The sequence below is a fragment of the Pezoporus occidentalis genome, unplaced genomic scaffold, assembly GCF_034315485.1.
Source record: "Pezoporus occidentalis ecotype Australia unplaced genomic scaffold, CSIRO_AGI_Poc_V1 ctg45, whole genome shotgun sequence".
Taxonomy (NCBI): domain Eukaryota; kingdom Metazoa; phylum Chordata; class Aves; order Psittaciformes; family Psittacidae; genus Pezoporus; species Pezoporus occidentalis.
Window position 1 is genome coordinate 1,147,157 of NW_026915780.1, and position 17,844 is coordinate 1,165,000.

At 45.0% G+C, this 17,844-nt stretch overlaps 1 long non-coding RNA gene across 2 annotated transcripts in view; it reads right to left on the bottom strand.

The window, feature by feature from the left end:
* Nucleotides 1-13,677: 13,677 nt before the first annotated feature.
* Nucleotides 13,678-17,844, bottom strand: part of LOC134172221 (uncharacterized) — a 7,910-nt gene continuing 3,743 nt past the window's right edge. The window contains exons 2-5 of one of the 2 annotated variants that reach the window (XR_009967876.1): nucleotides 17,679-17,758; nucleotides 16,185-16,289; nucleotides 14,076-14,146; nucleotides 13,678-13,854 (exon numbers count right to left, since the gene is read on the bottom strand). This is a non-coding gene — a long non-coding RNA (uncharacterized LOC134172221). Of the gene's footprint in view, nucleotides 13,855-14,075; nucleotides 14,147-16,184; nucleotides 16,334-17,678; nucleotides 17,759-17,844 lie in introns of both variants that reach the window. The other variant, XR_009967875.1, reaches the window with a different exon arrangement.

A 17,844-nucleotide genomic window follows, 5' to 3' on the forward strand; every position in this document is an offset into this window, starting at 1 on the left:
CTTTCTCCTGCAATACGTTGAGAAGATGTATTTTGGTTTACGCCTTCCAGAGTATATGGGGCAAGGTGCTCTGCTAGGGAATAGCAGGCATCTCAAAGTGAGGAATTGACTCACCATTGAAGTTTTTCACATTGTGTAAGTGCTCAGGCAGCAAACTCAAGTCTCAGCCAATCATCAACTTCTTTTTTCTCAAAGCAGATCTGTCTTTGGTTGCCTGAAACAGTCTTTTCCCTTCCCCCCATTTCAAATGGGCACACTGGGTGAACCACAGGCTGTAGCTGTCTTAGCCACCTAAATATTTCCATCTGAGTTACTGAGGATGTCAGATGTCATGAAGTCAAGCTGAAACCACAGTGTCAGTGCTAATTGCAAGGCTCCCATGGAAGGCAGTAGTGTAGCTCAGTGTCATGCATGCCATGAGGACCAGCGCTCTGTCCCAGGCCATGCCCAGCTGCTTTTGGAACAGCACAGCACCTGGTAGACCCCATGTCATAGAATCCCAGCCTGGTTTGTGTTAGAAGGGACCTCAAAGCTCCTCCAGCTCCAACCCATGCCACGGGCAGGGACCCCTTCCACTAGAGCAGCTTGCTCTAACCCCTGTCCAACCTGGCCTTGTCCCCAACCCATAGCAGGCGGCTGCAGCACAGCTAGCTGGGCTGGAGCAAGGACAGCAAAGCTTCAATGTCTAATGAAGTCCAAACACTTTACCTTCTTGTATCTATCTGCCCAACACACTTGTTGTTTTAAAAATAGAAGAGTCTTGAATCACTGTCAGGAAAAGAGCCATCACTCCGCGTCCTGTTTCAGGTAATCGGTTGCCTAATGCACTGTTCTGGGCTGTTCAGTTTGCGATTATGATAGGTTAAAGATGTGCATTGTCCCAGTATTACCTTGAAATAGGTATTGTCTTGTAGAAATCTAATCTTACACATTTTCTATTCTAAGTGAATACAATGGCAGACTTGGGCTTGAGTTGCCCTGAATGAGGAAAACAGGAAATCTGAAGAGAGAAATATGGCTACAGTAAATTAAGCTTTTAATTAATGCATCTTTTACCTGAGCTTCATTTGCTTTTCCCCACTATTTCCTCTTCTGCAATTGCTGCTCGGTGTGACAGGAAACTAATTAGACCCAGAGCTATCATCAGCCAAGAAAGAGAGTCATTAATTTTGGTACTTAAGAAACTGAAGTCCTGACTCACAGCATCTCCAGGCAGTGCAGTTTAGTATCTGATGATGGACAGTGTCAGCTATAGCCGTTTCCTTCATCCACTGCCCCCACCACCATCAATCACCAGGGGAGCGCAGGTAAACAAGGGTTTGGTGATGCAGATCTCACTGATGAGGAATGACACCCTCTCCAAGGGCCCTGGGCTGTGCAGCCTTGCTTCTGGAGCTTTACAGAGCAGAGCCACGCCAGGAATAAAGAGCACAACTCGACTTTAATTTCTTGTATGGAAACATTCAGTCCTGAACCCAGAATTAAGGAATTAAAGGTAATTAATATTTACTTTGATAGTAAGACAGCAGGGGAAAACATAAAGAACCTCTGGTCTTATTGACAGATTTCAGCTCACCAGCATTTTACTCCAGTTGCTGGCACCTAGGGATATTTCTTTACAATCTCATTTTACCAGACCATTTTTAAGCAAAGGATGAAGCTGAGCTTGTTCGAGCTTCACCGAACATGGTTAGAGAATAAGGCTCGGTGGATATGATCATAGGAGAAATTTCTAGAAGTGCATTGTTTTTCCCCTAAAGTGACCTGGATCAATCCAGCTTTTCTTTTGCTGAAGTCTGGAGTGAAACAAGGAGATTGTGGGAAGTCTTCACCTGCAATTTCACATCTCAGCTCTGCCCACAGGCACTCCTGAAGATACGCCAACTGCCTGAGCAGCCCCATGGCACAAACCTTCCCCTGTTTAGTCCTTACCCAAAGCATCCCATGAGGATTAGGGGCTGGAATGTTCCAGTCCCAAAAGGCTCTTCCCACCCCGCTGCCCTGGCGTGGAGATAGCAGAGCACCCCTCTGTGCTGGACAGATACATGGGCCAGATTTGTGCCTTAGAACACAACTTCAAAATGAGTGTTTTTCCAAACCAAACCTACCTGTTCATCTCTCCATCTCTGTAGCATGCTGGGAACATCCTCTTTATGCCATACTTCAACCAGTAATCACATGTTAGCTTGCAAAAGAGCAAGATTTATATGAAAATGCCAATCCAGCATGCTCTTGATTCATTAATTTTGCTATTTAGGTAAGGAAATCTACTTAAAAGGAAGTTTTCAGCTTTACTCCCTGTACAAGCTGTGATGATCTCTCCACATTTAAGCTCTCTGCAATTTCTCACTTGCCACTGGAAGGGGCTGGTGCCTTCTCAAGTAGGATGCACTCCAGTGTGGCCTAATAGATTTTCGTTCCCTCTGCAGGGAAAAATGGTTAGTGACTTCACAAGGTGAAGCTCTTCAATCCCTTTGCGAGTTAATTTAATCAACAAATGAATGCCATCTCTTCAGCTGGGCTTTCCAGGCTTTTTTATAAGCTGAGAAACAGTTATCCCAAGGGATCACCCTGTCTGGATGCAGAGCTCCACGGAGTCCCAAGGGATCGCTCTGCAGAGCTTCATGGAGAAGCAATTTACACATGGAACAATTAATGGAAAGCAGAGTTTGTGTGGAACCCACATCTGCACCGTGCACACTGGTGTGGAAGGAAATGGTGACTGGCATGAGGTGGGCAACTGTGCCGCTCCTTTGGTTTTGTGATGCTGGGGACAAACGTGAGAGGTGGGAGGTGAGTGAAACAGCTCAAGGTTCCATCAAACCAGGGCTGGTTGCTTGCACCCTCGTCTTGTCAGTGCTATGTATTTAAAAACACAGTAAAAGCATTCACTACTCAGCACATCCCTGGCAGTGCTCAAGGCCAGGTTGGACACAGGGGCTTGGAGCAAGCTGCTCTAGTGGAAGGGGTCCCTGCCCGTGGCAGGGGTTGGAGCTGGAGGAGCTTTGAGGTCCCTTCCAACACAAACCGGGCTGGGATTCTGTGATACTTTCACTAAATATTTCTCTTTTCAGGCATAAATCACTACTGCTTGCATAATTATAAATGACAAGAACTAGCTATAAAACACACAGGCAAAACTAATGCTGATGTTTCCTTTCCTAGAGTTGATTTCCCCTTTCCTTGGGCCTGCCTTGGAGTTTTCCATGTCTTTCCATGCATCACCTGCCTAGTTGCCAAGTCCCCCTCGTGCCCTCCTGTCCTTGCTGAGGCTGTTGACTTTTACATGTGAAAAAAGATGAATTATGAGCTACATTGCTCAGGAAATCACAAGGCAGCAGTATCCTGCCAGCAGAGAAACACGGCTGATACCTATGGCAAGGGCAGTGCTTGAAGGTCCATGCAGCAGTTTGCATCCTTTACATATAAATGGAATTTAAAAGACTTTGTGATAAATAGCAAGGAAAACTGGGAGGAGAGAGCTTGGTAAAGTGCTAGAGGACACTGCAAAAGCAAAGCAGGACTTTGGGGGGCAATAAGGCACCAAACTGAAGCGTGTAGAAAGGGCTGTTGGAGGCAGAGTATAAAGAGCAAATATTGGGAACATCAGACTAACCTGAACACAGGTGGACTGGCACTTGTGTGGAGGGTTCTGAAACAGCAGCTGCAAGTACAGAAAGTTAACCTGGGGGGAAACAAACAAGAGATAGTAACAGCTTCATTCTAACCCTGAATGTCGTTGTATGAGTTACAGATTGCTTGTGCATTATTAATGTGTTATTTGGAGTGGTCTGTAGCGTTCAGGCGTGTTACGTAGCTAGAGGTCAACTCCACGTCCAGGGTAAAGTCAGTAACTCCTTAGGACAGCCAGGTGTTTGTCTGCCAGACTTTGCAGAATACATCCCAGCCCATGGACACGCGTTTCTGGCGTTCACAGAATGGTGTCTGGTGCCTCTAAAGGCCCTGATGGCCCTGAGTGTATCTTCCATGGGGTCCTTTGCTCCCTGCAATGGGCTTCTCACTCCCATGGCTCCTCTGTTACAAAGCACGGATTAAAGGCAGGTTTCTCCTCCTGCCCATGATATTTGCCTTCCTCAGGCACTCGGTGCTCTCAGCTTCAGCCCTCATGCTCCAAAACGTAGCTAAGATGTTAAGAATTAATGTATTAATTCAAATTTACTTCCATACTTCTCCTGAACCAAGCAAAATTTAGCTCATGGGACAGAGCTGGTAGACAAAACATCCTATCTCAGGAGCCAATATATAATATCGCTTGAAAGGCATCTGATAATAAACTGGGGTGGTTTTGAAATAGTTTTAGTCATGTTAGCTATGCCATAGCTTGCCTTTTAAGCATTCTTCTTTTATTTATTTATTCATTTAAATACACCCACAATACTTTTAAATACACACAATAATTAATCTAAACGCTGCCAGGTATTTACCCATTGGGGAAATCTTTTCCCCATTTAAAGCATGAACTAAAAGTCTTTGATGGCTGAAGCTGAAGAAATGCAACCATTGTACCTCCTCTCAGCCACTGGTAAAAGCTCCTTAATTAAATAACTAATTGCCTCGGATAAAATGGAAGGGAAAAATCTGATTCTGCATTTCAACCACCAGCGTTTATTAGAAACACTTCTCCATAAGGAATCAACCAGAAGCAGCTAAAAAACCCTCCCTGAGTAGCACACTTAGGAATTGCTCTGCATTAGCTCTGCCTTTACAGCAAATGGACTGAATTCCCTAGGGATTACACATCAGTTTAACTCTAAATGGAGTACAATGACAATAGACGGCTTGGCCAGAGGTACAAGTGAGGCTTTGCTCTGTGCAATGAATTTTGTGTTCTCCTTTTCCACTCAGGCTCTGCCAGTAACTAAAAAAAGGAATTAAAAAGGAAAGGAAGATAAAAAAAAAAGGAAGCAAAAGAAAGAAGAAAGAAGAAAAGCACAATAGGGATTGCCCTTAATTCAGCCGTTGGGAACCCACCAGACTGGGAAACCCTATTTCCAGTTTGAAAAGGAATTCTGTACAAAGGCAAGAAACTAGCAAAGGGTTTTCCACGCTCAGCTCAATAACACACATAGATATAAATACTGATATGTATGCAGAGGATAAATAATTTATCCAGCCCCTTCCTGCTGTTATTTCAGTTATACTGGTTTGCCCAGCTTTCCATCAAGGCATAAATTACCCATTCGTGTGAAAATGTGTTTTAATTCTGCTTCTTTTATTTGAATTCTAATCCAATTCCTGAGGTATTGCTGTGAGCAAACACTACATTGCAATAATGGTGAATACATTCTGGAAGCGTGTGTAAAACTGTTCGTGCAGAAAGCCTAAAGTTTGCATCCTTCCAATGGATGGAAAGAAAACCACCTACCAAACAGCGTTTCAGAGTCACAGACAGCAAGTATCTCTCCTAGCACATGTAAGAACCTACCTACAAAACTGGCATAGTGACTAAAGCACTATATATAAAGTATAATTGAGTCAATTCATGAGCTATTTCAAGACAATTTGTAAACAAAAGCATCAAAAATACCTAAGGAATTTACATTAAACAATGGACCTATCTGTTAACTCTGGTTTTCTCAGCTGGATTCTTGTCTCTTCTTAAACACCACACCTTAATCTGTGGCTGGTCCAACTGATTCTAATATAGCATTTTCATAAAATCATAGAATAGTCAGGGTTGGAAAGGACCTTAAGATCATCCAGTTCCAACCCCCTGCCATGGGCAGGGACACCTCACACTAAACCATGGCACCCAAGGCTCTGTCCAACCTGGCCTTGAACACTGCCAGGGATGGAGCATTCACAACCTCCCTGGGCAACCCATTCCAGTGCCTCACCACCCTCACAGGAAAGAATTTCCTCCTTATATCCACTCTAAACTTCCCCTGTTGAAGTTTCAAACCATTACCCCTTGTCCTGTCACTACAGTCCCTCCCCAGCATCCCTATAGGCCCCCTTCAAATACTGGAAGGCTGTTACTTAAATATCAGCCAATTTTCATGGAAAATAATGTATTTTTCCATGAATCTTGAGTTTTTTTCCACCCTATGCTGTGGGTTTCCAAATGGCAGCACCACGGCAGGGTCACAAAGCACAAGAAAATCAGGCTTTGCTGCTATTAAATTCTGCCTCCCCAAAATATGTCAGTTGCTATCCTGTGGCTACCTCTCTTAACAAATGCAATTGGTATTAATGCATGGTAATATATAACAGATTTAATTTTAAACTCAACAAAATTGCAGATATCTGACCTATTGTACGCTAATTTTCATATTGCTAGAATAGACTTGATGTTTTTATCCTTCAAAGGAAAATACTCTTCCATAAAGCCACTTCCTAGGGTATTTTCATTATCTTGCACAATAAACTAGTTAAATCTTGACCCAGCAAATGTTAACATCCAACACAGAAATATGCTGTCATAAAAATCTGAGCTGCTTCCTATCCTAGCTACTGTAGTGATAGGACAAGGGGTAACAGGGGAAGTTTAGATTGGATCTAAGGAGGAAATTCTTTCCTGTGAGGGTGGTGAGGCACTGGAATGGGTTGCCCAGGGAGGTTGTGAATGCTCCATCCCTGGCAGTGTTCAAGACCAGGTTGGACAGAGCCTTGGGTGCCATGGTTTAGTGTGAGGTGTCCCTGCCCATGGCAGGGGGGTTGGAACTGGATGATCTTAAGGTCCTTTCCAACCCTAACTATTCTATGATTCTGAGAGTCTATCATGGGTTCTTTATCTTGTGAACTGCAATGAGGTTTCTTATGAGCTATTCAAGGCCAGGTTGGACACAGGGGCTTGGAGCAAGCTGCTCTAGTGGAAGGGGTCCCTGCCCGTGGCAGGGGATGGAACTGGATGAGCTTTAAGGTCCCTTCCAACATAAACCATCATGTGAGTCTATGATTCTATTCATGTATACATACACTGACCAAAACTCCCTATAGTCTTCATTGGGTCTGTTCTTGCATTCTGTCTCTCAAACACAACCACTGTGTTTGCTCATTTAACAATAACTGTAGCTCTAAACACACATACAGTAATCTGGAAAACAGGGATACACAATGCCAAGAAATCAAATAGCAGCACACAAAATGGGGCTCCTGCACTTACCATATGAAGCCCAGCAGAGACAATAAATATAACAGAAACCCAGGCAGGAAGGTGGCAGTGAGGACATGCCATGGCTCATGTCCTGGGAAGCAGAATCATCCCCTGGCTGTATCCTGAGCCTGGCGCTCAGGACAGCTCACAGCACACCCGTCAAGGACAAGACACATGGTAGCACACCAAGGACCTGTTCTGCTGTGGCAGAAAGAACAAAACATGAGTTAGAGATGGCAGAAGATCGAGGCATGAATTTGCTTGACACAGCACTTAAACCTGAGCATTGGTTGCAGTGGGCAGATGTTAAATGACAGGGATAGCTGTTGGTAGATAAAGAAATCCATTATCAAAGTGAGAAGTGGTGAACTTTGAAAGTACAAATCAATCATCTCGTGTTTTGACTGTTTCATCTTCTTTAAAAACAGCAGGCAATGGCTGACTTGTTTGAAGCAGACAATGCTACTGTAATTTCTTTAGCTGTATCTATAATGGCATCATGAATATGCATCTTTGGAAATTAAAGAAAACTCTTTCTCACACTCTGAAATACAAAACACGCTGAATTTGATTATTGAAATCATACTAAATTATCAATGTAATTATCACACAGACAAAACAAATAGATTATTATTCTCTGCAATTCTCATTGAAATGAATGGAGGAGAAACAAAAGGAAAAGGAAAACCATCCTAACCTTCAGAAATGAGCTCCCAATCCATCTCTTCTTCTCCTTTAAGATTCATCCCTTTCTTGCAAGGTGAAAAGTCCTTTGTCCCCCAGTTTTCTTTATTTCTTTCATAAACGTGTCCATTTTCCCCTATTCATAAACTAAACACACTCACTTAAGGTAGCAGAGCAGTGTGATACATATGAACCCTTCCTATGAAGGGGGCTGTTCATATCCCAGCACTGCCACCTGCTATCAGCACCCCTGCTTTGCTGCTTGGCAGGTGTAAGCCACCCATTCCCATGACTACTGCCATGGATATCACGCTCCAAGTACACTCATCATGGACCTGCGGCTGCTCAGTGGGATTTTCAACATCCTAGGAAAAGGCACATGATGAGGGCATCCTATTCCTCAGCCTCATCAACTCACAGTAACCACACTGAGGCAGAGCTCAGCGAACAGCACAGCGCTTACCTGCATGGATGTGTTATGAAGTTGAGCATTTTTCAGCTCTAGGGGGGCAATCTAATATCTGCCCATGGGAATGCTGGTGGGAATGCTTGTAGGTCCTAAAGAAGCTACAAGAAACCTGGAGAGGGGCTTGGGACAAGGGCCTGTAGGGACAGGCCAAGGGGAATGGCTTTAACCTGTCCGAGGGGAGACTGAGCTGAGCTCTTAGGCAGAAGCTCTTCCCTGTGAGGGTGCTGAGGCGCTGGCACAGGGTGCCCAGAGAAGCTGTGGCTGCCCCATCCCTGGCAGTGTTCAAGGCCAGGTTGGACACAGGGGCTTGGAGCAAGCTGCTCTGGTGGAAGGGGTCCCTGCCCGTGGCAGGGGTTGGAGCTGGAGGAGCTTTAAGGTCCCTTCCAACACAAACCAGGCTGGGGTTCTATGATTCACTTTCCACCTTTAGAACCTTGTGTGCATTAGAAACTGCCTCTTTCCAGGGACACTTATTTTGCCATGATGCCACCTTCAACATCCGCACTGCCCACGCTGATGCCCAGAGAACACAAGTGAGGTGCTGAGCAAGGTATTCTCCATGAAGACACTGGTTTCCAACCTTACAACCCACAGCACCTATTCCTTCACCTCAAATTAGCCTAAATCTGACAAGGTTTTTGAACTGCTGTGTCTGTGCTTCTTTCTCAGTAGTGAAAGCAGGAGAAAGACAAGTGGAACCACAGGCTCTGAGATGTGAAGCCAGTTGTCACATCGAAGGTAGGTTATCTCAAATTGTACCAGCATGAGAAGGATTTATTTTTCTCCTGTGTCAGGGCCATCAAGAGCATGCAGACATTGACCATTTTTAACATTTCTGTAGATAGTAATCTTATCTAACCTAGTGTAAAATAGCATTAAAGGATGGTCTTCAAAATGTTATTCATACAGTGGGAGATAAAACCTGTCAGGATACACTCTGGCTTACCATTAACTGTGACGCAGAATGCAGTATGTTGTCATTGCTCATCTCCCACCATTTGCTCACTCCACGTGAAAGCTCAGGTGAAGGCATTTTAGTTTGAGCTTTATGATATGTGAGGGTGAAGCCTCACGATGTTAAAAAGGGTGCCATAAATAAGGACAGCTGTCCAGTGTGTAAGGAAAAGCCCAGAGCAATTCCTGCAGGGCTCTTGGTGAAGGTGAGCAAACACAACACGAAGTTAAAATCCTAGAACCATAGAATAGTTAGGGTTGTAAAGGAGCTTAAGATCACCCAGTTCCGCCCCCCCTGCCATGGGCAGGGACACCTCACACTAAACCATGGCACCCAAGGCTCTGTCCAACCTGGCCTTGAACACTGCCAGGGATGGAGCATTCACAACCTCCCTGGGAAACCCATTCCAGTGCCTCACCGCCCTCACAGGAAAGAATTTCCTCCTTATATCCAATCTAAACTTCCCCTGTTTCAGTTTTAACCCATTCCCCCTTGTCCTATCACTACAGTCCCTAATGAAGAGTCCCTCCCCAGCATCCCTATAGGCCCCCTTCAGATACTGGAAGCTGCTCTGAGGTCTCCACGCAGCCTTCTCTTCTCCAGGCTGAACAGCCCCAACTTCCTCAGCCTGTCTTCATACAGGAGGTGCTCCAGTCCCCTGATCATCCTCGTGGCCTCCTCCGGACTTGTTCCAACAGTTCCATGTCCTTTTTATGTTGAGGACACCAGAACTGCACACAATGCTCCAAGTTGTGTTTCAGGCTCTCCCTCTGCATTTCCAAAGCAATCTCTGCTCCATTTGAGCCCCCAACCCAGATGTACTCATGCTGGTGGCCAGGAACCAGCTTGTCCCTAAAGACTGCAGACCTGGAACCAGCAGTGATGGAAATATTCATGCAATTGTCATGGATGATTTGGCCCCAAAAGCTGTTGTCTATAACCTTTGGTGCTACATTCAACCAAACCCAACCCTAACCTATGGAAATTGCTGGCTTGTGTTGGTTAGACATTGTTACTGATCCACTAGCAGAATGGGAATTAAGTCCCTCATTTCACCCATTTCAAAAGGGGAGCTATACATTTATGATAAAATACTTTCGGTTTTAGATCTGTGAGGTTAAAAAAACCACCCTGTATTCATCGTAAAGAGTAAAACCCTGTAATCACCCTAAAGAGCATCCCTTTCTTTTGCAAAATGTACTGATTACAATGATAATAGAGTGGGAAGCACCTAACAGCTTTCGTGGCACATTAAGGGTGAGGTGCAGTTGCTTTTCCCACAGGTCATAGTGAAAATCAGTTCACTGCACTGCTCTAACCTCAGTGGGAGACAATTTCAACCTCTAGTTTCAGATTTGCTCATGAACGTGCTCTTGCCCTTGCTCCAGGAACGTTTCACAAGGCAACCCCTTTGCGTGAGGGCTGTGTCCTGTCGTGCATTGACTCTGTTTTAATATGCTTCTAGAAAGGGACAAGAAGCTGAAACCTCCTGGAAATGAGCAAACCCATGGTGGCAGCTGTCAGGACATCTACCCATCGGGTTAATGCAAGTGTCATCAGAAACAGAGCGGGCCCTTGGGCCGTGGGGTGGGATGAGGTGCCTGACAGGGTCAGGGGGTGCATGGAGCAAGGATAAGGGTCTGGCCAAAATGGGTCATTTTCATCTCAAAGGATGAAATGAATTTCAGAGCTATAATTTGTTCACCTCATGCCTGTGTCACATTCACACTTAAGTGTCATTGCCTCTTCTTTTTGCAGGTGCTAAAAACGATGATAGGGACAGTAATCAGGGAATGATCTCTAGTGCCAGAAAAAGACCAAGCACTGTGTCATTCCTGGCAGAGGTGGGATTTAACAAGGGGTTGGGCACATCTACACCAGTTGAGACCAGCCTCAGTGCTGCCCTGCACTCCATCCCAGCCCTTACCTGTTCTCCCTCTATAGATGCTTTCCTTCCAGCCACCCAACCTGTTTGGAGAGCTATTTGCAGCCCATTTTGACTATGGTGTGCAAAACTCCTTTTTCATTGTTAAAACACTAAAGTAAACTTCCTGTGTACTTGATGTAAAGGGTGTACAGGGGGGCTAGGGTTAAGCTGCTTACTTAACAATGTTACTGCTTGTTCATGCTTATTGTACCCGCGTGTGTGCTAGAACAAGATGTAAGGACATGGCTATTGTTATGAGGTATGGGCCGTGACTTGGTTCCAGTCCTTTGGACACCCAGGCCGGCTGAAATTGGCTCTGCACCTTAGACAATGACCAAGCCTCCAGGGAGCATGGGTAACGACTAGAGGTGAAAAGTTCAGGCCCGAGGAAGAGTCGTTGACTTCTTCTTGAGACCCTCGCCCACTACCACCAGGAAGCACTGCGCAAGTGCAAAGGACCTTTCAGCTCATTATAATACGGAGTGGGGATAGGACATGAATATGTATAGGCATGTTGTGCAACCTCATGCATAAGTATAACTTTAGAGGATAAATGCAGAGGGAAATGATGCTGAGGTGCACATGCCTTTGGAGGAGCAATCCCCCATGCGCCTCAGCGCTGAATAAAGCATACCTACTTTACAACTTTAACGAGTTGTGGAGCCTATCCGCACATCATACTCTTGGAGCATACAGAGAGTGTAAAACTCTGTTTACTACATCTACAGTAACAATTCTCCTTCTCACAAGTGAATTTCATGTTTCTGCCAAGGAAAGGGTGTTTCACAATATTTACTGAGAATGCAGGAAAGAAAGTTGTTCTGTGCAGCACCCTGATAGCAAGGTTTAGTGCAGAGGTGTCTGACAGCCTTGCCTCTCTCTGTGGGTAGCCAGGAGTGCTGTACTAATAGCACAGAGGCTTTTGGAGTCAGCTTCTTATTTTCCAGTGCTTTGATAGAAAATTGACAGGGTGTCAAGGCCAAAACCTGCTGCCACTGTTACCATGACACAGACTGCAGCCAGAGGAATCTCATCTCCCCACTTCATTGCTGTGCTATATTGTTCAGCAGGAAGGTCCCAGGGGGGAAGAAGCCATGTCAGCAGACTGCAGCAGCATTCCTCAGACAAGGAATTTGTGCTCTGGAATTATCTGGTGGCACCAGGAACACGCTGTGGAATCACAGGCAGGATGGACCTGAGCAAGCGCCGTTGTTCCAGGAGCAGGTTGGTTGAGAGCCCCATGTGAACGCTCAGTGACCTGCAGGAATTTGGGCTGATATTTGCAAAGGGAAGCCCTGTGTAAACCAAGGTGTGAACTGCACCAACACTGGGACCTTGCACCAGGTAAGTACCAGCCTGAGGTGTTCCTTGGTATAAGTAAATGATGAGGCTGGCCCAAAGCATACTGAGGGCTGAAGCCTGTGATGTCCAGCTCTCGCCTGTGCTGCCAAGGACAGGGCTCCCTTCAAAACACAGGGAATGCCCTAAATCTGGTCTGTGTTTCCCAAATATTTCACAAACAATTACATGTATTAATTCTGTATCTTTATCTATGGATATTCTTCCCTGTGAGGGTGCTGAGGCGCTGGCACAGGGTGCCCAGAGAAGCTGTGGCTGCCCCATCCCTGGCAGCGTTCAAGGCCAGGTTGGACACAGAGGCTTGGAGCAAACTGCTCTAGTGGAAGGGGTCCCTGCCCATGGCTGGAGGAGCTTTAAGGTCCCTTCCAACCCAAACCAGTCTGGGATTCTATGATTCTACAATACATACACTATGGCTGTGACTAATGCTCATGGAACATGCTCTGTAACGCTGTATTTATCCAATGGGTGCACAGAAGTGCACATAAATGAGTTGGAACAATCCTTTCTGAACTCTTCCAAAGCTGTCCTCCCAGTGCCAGTAACTGAACATCTCACATATGGGAATGAAAGTCTGCCAGCCTGGCAGCTAAACTGGTTTCACTGCAATGCAAAGGTCATGAGCTCAAACTCTCTTAAGCTGATATTGCTACTAAATTTTCTCTTAACTATTCTTTACATCAAAACAATTGTAACTGAACTTATTCTCATCATGTGCCTGAAGCAAAAACCCAAGCTGCCAAGCAGCTGCAGCGGCTTTATATCTATATATCTGAGAACAACAATAACCAAAAGAAATGAACAGAAAATCCCCACAACATTAGCTGCAGCAAGCTTATTAACAAGTTCATTAGCAAATTCATTTCACTGATTAAACTCAATAATCTGCATTGAATGGAAACTGAGAGATAATAGTAACAACTAATGGTTACAAGCACATCACTCTACACAAGGCAGGTCATACACCATGAACTGATGCAGGGACCAAGCTCATGAAGATGCTGCAGCATCGCCCTTGCTGGACACCATCATCTCCTTGAGATGATCCACTCCACCTCTCCCATCATCAGTGCAAATTACATACTGGGACAGTGGATTCAGCATTTCCATCTCAGCATTAGGTACTTGCAGGCATAAATTCATGCACCTACACAGTCCTGCACAAAGCTCACAGGAGTCCTGCAAGGCTCTGGAGTACGTGCCTGCTGACGTATGTACTCCTTCTGCCCATGTTTCACATGGGTGCATGCGAACAAATGGGACTTGGGTGCTTAGTTTCTTGCACACTGAATTATATTTTCACCTTTATTTTAAATGACGAGGAGAGCATCTGATAGCATTGTCTGAAAAAATAAAGACCATCAGGTTTTTAAAGGGCTGCTGCCTCCTGTGCATCGATGATTCAAATGGCTTTATATACATAACAGCTCTTTATTTCCTGGCATTTTCCCATCTATTTTCTATTTTCTGCAGGCCACTCATATCAAGGAAATAGACATGGCCTAAACTGTATGTAATTGGGGTGATCCTGGTAAAAATACTAGTAACCACTGGCCTTGCTTACCTCCTCTTCCATGCCCTCTACATATTAGAGTCACTCCTCAGCACAAGGATTTATCGGGGCTCCTGGAGAACCTTGAAAGAGCAAATATGGTAAGTCAGGAACCCAGCTTTGCTCTTATATGTCAGGTATCTCCAAAGCCCATCACCAGCACAAAATGCTCCATCTCCCACTCCTGCATATTCCTCCTGCCCAGATCCTGTTCACAGGGCAGAGCAGCTTCTGCTCCTGGTGCCTGTAGCAATTACTTTTTGCAAACAGCACAGCTAAAGGCTTCATCCCACTTACAGTGCTGATGGCAGATGAGGAATTTAAATCACCATCTATGGAGAACATCAGGTAAGGGCCCTTCCAGGTACTCTCAGTCCACCAGGAAAAGTGATGCATCAGGATTTGCCTGGGCTTTTGTAGCCTATAGCCTCTTTGTGAAGGCTATTTCAGCTGCCTTTCGTTTCTTACTGGCTATTTCTGATTAGATGGCTGTTGTTAAGTAACTTATTGTGAAAGCGAAGGACTAATAAATGTCCTCGTTTCAAGCACATTTCAGTGATTTAAGGCACGTTAAAAATGAAAGCACTTCAGGTCACCAACCTGAGCATTTAGTCATGTCCACATAAAGTGCTTTAATAGTCTGCTAATGTACTGCTGCAAGTGCCTCTACAGCATTATATATAAGAAAATGAAATTAATTCCCAGTGCATTAAGATAAATTGGGGGGTTCAAGCTTACCTTAAAAAATATCATGCATTTATAACAACTGCTACTCCACAGACAGACCAGTCCTTATTGTCAGAGCTTCCCAATCAAAACGCTTCTCTGAGGTTTTAGCTGGTTCTCAACACACCCCTGAGCTGAGCAGCTGGACCATGCTGGTACCATTCTTTGTGTTTAACAGAGGGGAGGAACTGAGGCAATGGTCAGTGAGATTGCTTGGCCAGGGCTGCAGCCAGGACCAGCATCAGACAGCAGCTCGGAGTGGAAACTCCTGGCTTGGGTGTTTCCCAGGAGCCAAAGCCCCTCAGGCACAGGACCCCCAGCCAGGCACAGGCAGTGCTCCCCCATGCAGGGCCCAGAGGTTAAGAATCACAGAATCCCAGACTGTTTGGGTTGGAGGGACCCTAAAGCTCCTCCAGCTCCAACCCCTGCCACGGGCAGGGACCCCTTCCATAGAGCAGCTTGCTCCAAGCCCCTGTGTCCAACCTGGCCTTGAACACTGCCAGGGATGGGGCAGCCACAGCTTCTCTGGGCACCCTGTGCCAGCGCCTCAGCACCCTCACAGGGAAGAGCTTCTGCCTAAGAGCTCATCTCAGTCTTCCCTCTCAGGTTCAAGCCATTCCCCTTGGCCTGCCCCTGCTTGCTCCCAGCAGCTCTTCAGCTGGACAGACACTCGCCTGTATCTACAAGCCTTTGCTCAAATATGACATAAAGTACTGAATGCTGATATTAAATCAGATGTGAGCGCCAGCATTGCCTGCAAGTAATTTCTGTAGTGCTGTCAAGTCTTCCAGAGGACGCCTTGCAGTGAACTTATTATTGCTGTTACTACGAGTGTGCTCTGCTTCATTTGGGGAATGTCTTCGAATATAGCTGAGGTTGAGTTCCTTTCGCAATTTCAGCCCTAACAGTCTTTACCAGTGAACCGTGAGCTCTGTAAATAAGATGGGGAGGAAAAAAGCCCATTTCTCACAATGATATTGTCTGGTTTTTTCCCTTGCTGAAATTCTAACAGTAATAAGCATATTTGTATTATACCAGCAGCCACACGCCACAGCTATCTGCTCAGTACAGTTCTAATATTTACAGTGCACACAATACTGGCTGTTGTTAAGCTCATGAATAAAGCCAATGGCCCAAAAACCTGGGAAATGTATGAACAGGAATAAAAAGAGGCTGGAAATAGCGTGTGCTGTGTTATCACAGGCAGCTGAATCGAAATACAGGCAGTAACCCAGTTTCTACCGGAATGAATGTCACTGTGCCCCTGACTCCCACCAAACTTTTCCCCAATGGGCTCAGTTTTCTATCCATATCATTTGTAAGTTTCTCCTAAGGTTTCCTCCTCTTTGAGGCTGTGATGGAGGCGACAACAGCACAGCTGCTCCTGAGGCTTACCTTGCACAGAGAGGGCTCCAGCACTGGCTGCTCTTTGCCTGATGACTTGCGTGGAGGTGAAGCTGTTTTAGAGTCACACCTCGCAAGGAATGGATGGACCTTGTGCTGTAGGTGTCCCAGAGGAGTTGGTTGTGTTTCACACCAGTGCTCTAGCAAGAAACTGACCTTTAGAAAACAATTACAAGGCCTCTCCTTGTGTTTTCTCATTGGCTTGCTCTTCCTCACCCTCCTCCCGATCCAAGTTGGGATGAGAGTTGGGGCTGGGGAGGTGACACGTTTGCTATGTGTTAGCCAGTTCCTTCTCCTTTGACCTGGGTACAACAGTCTACACATCGTTTTACCAAGACAGAAGGTTTATTTTTGCAAAGCAATAAAACATAAAGGTTTCCAAAGAGCACAAAGAATACTTTGTTTGCTGTTACAAGACCCAGAGCCTGTTTTGCAGAGGGGGGAAGCAGTACGGATCCAAGGGAGCAGAAATAACGTGCAGAGAGGAGATGAGGCTTCAGTCTCACAGACAGGGAGACAGCTCAAGCAGGCGAGCCCAGGCAGTGACAAAGTGTTTTCTTTCTTTGTTTCTCATCACAGGATTACTTCTTCCCCCCATGCATATGAGTTTGTTAGAGGATGAAATATTTTATTGAATTAAATCAAGAGCAATTGTATTTTTAATTTGGAAGTTTTGTTTTCCACTCTCTCTAACAAATGTCTGCTCTACAAAGTCCCAATGATTCCTTAGGTAATACTAGTGTACATAACAATGTTCCATAATAGTTCCCAATGCCTTTATGAGGAGATGCTTTTATATTGACAGATATTTCAGTTCACTAAGCAGAATGTTACAGTCTCTAGAGCTTAGCAAGAAGTAGCCATAAAGTTATAGAAGAAATATATTAAGTTTCTTGCAATTAAATGACAAAACTGTAGAAAATTAACACTGCTGGTGTTAAATTGTCTAACTTCTCATTTTCCTTTCTGCTCATGTTCATCCATCAGAAGGCACAGAACATTTGTGGAAGTGCTGCAGTGTCATTTTGACCTGAGAAGGGACATCTTAAAACCTATAACATCTTAAAACCTTACAGTCTTTTACACCTGAGAAATGGAAAACTACTTAAACATGATTTATTGTCTGTTTTCTAGATAACAGATTCTATGATCTACAAATAGTTGTTATTTTTGTCTCTGATTTCTGTCAATAGATAATTCACTACTTTAGAGATCCACTGAAATCCCAAGGAGACAGATGTGAACAATTCCCTAATTTCTGGGGGAAGCTGGGAAGAAAAAGAAGAAAATGAGAATATCATCTCCTGTTATACTGTTGTAAGAATACACTGCAGGTGATAAATGATGAGGAAAACTGGTGTTAAAGTACCCCTTGCTGTGCCCCATGCCCTCAGGAAACCTTCCCCAGCCAAGCCTTTCAAAGCGAATTGACTCAAGAATTGGGTTCTTCTTCATATAAGGTAGAAGACAACAGCACCTCTTTACCTTCCAGAAATGGATTAAATGGAGATCTTCTCAGCTGCCTATGGCTTCCTTAGGATGGCAATTATTGACGCTTGCAGAGCCTGAAACAGTGAGGAATTGGAGGAGACCAGGGTTAAAGCTCAAGCACAAGCTCCCTGCTCAGCCTTGCTGGGTGATGCCAAAAACA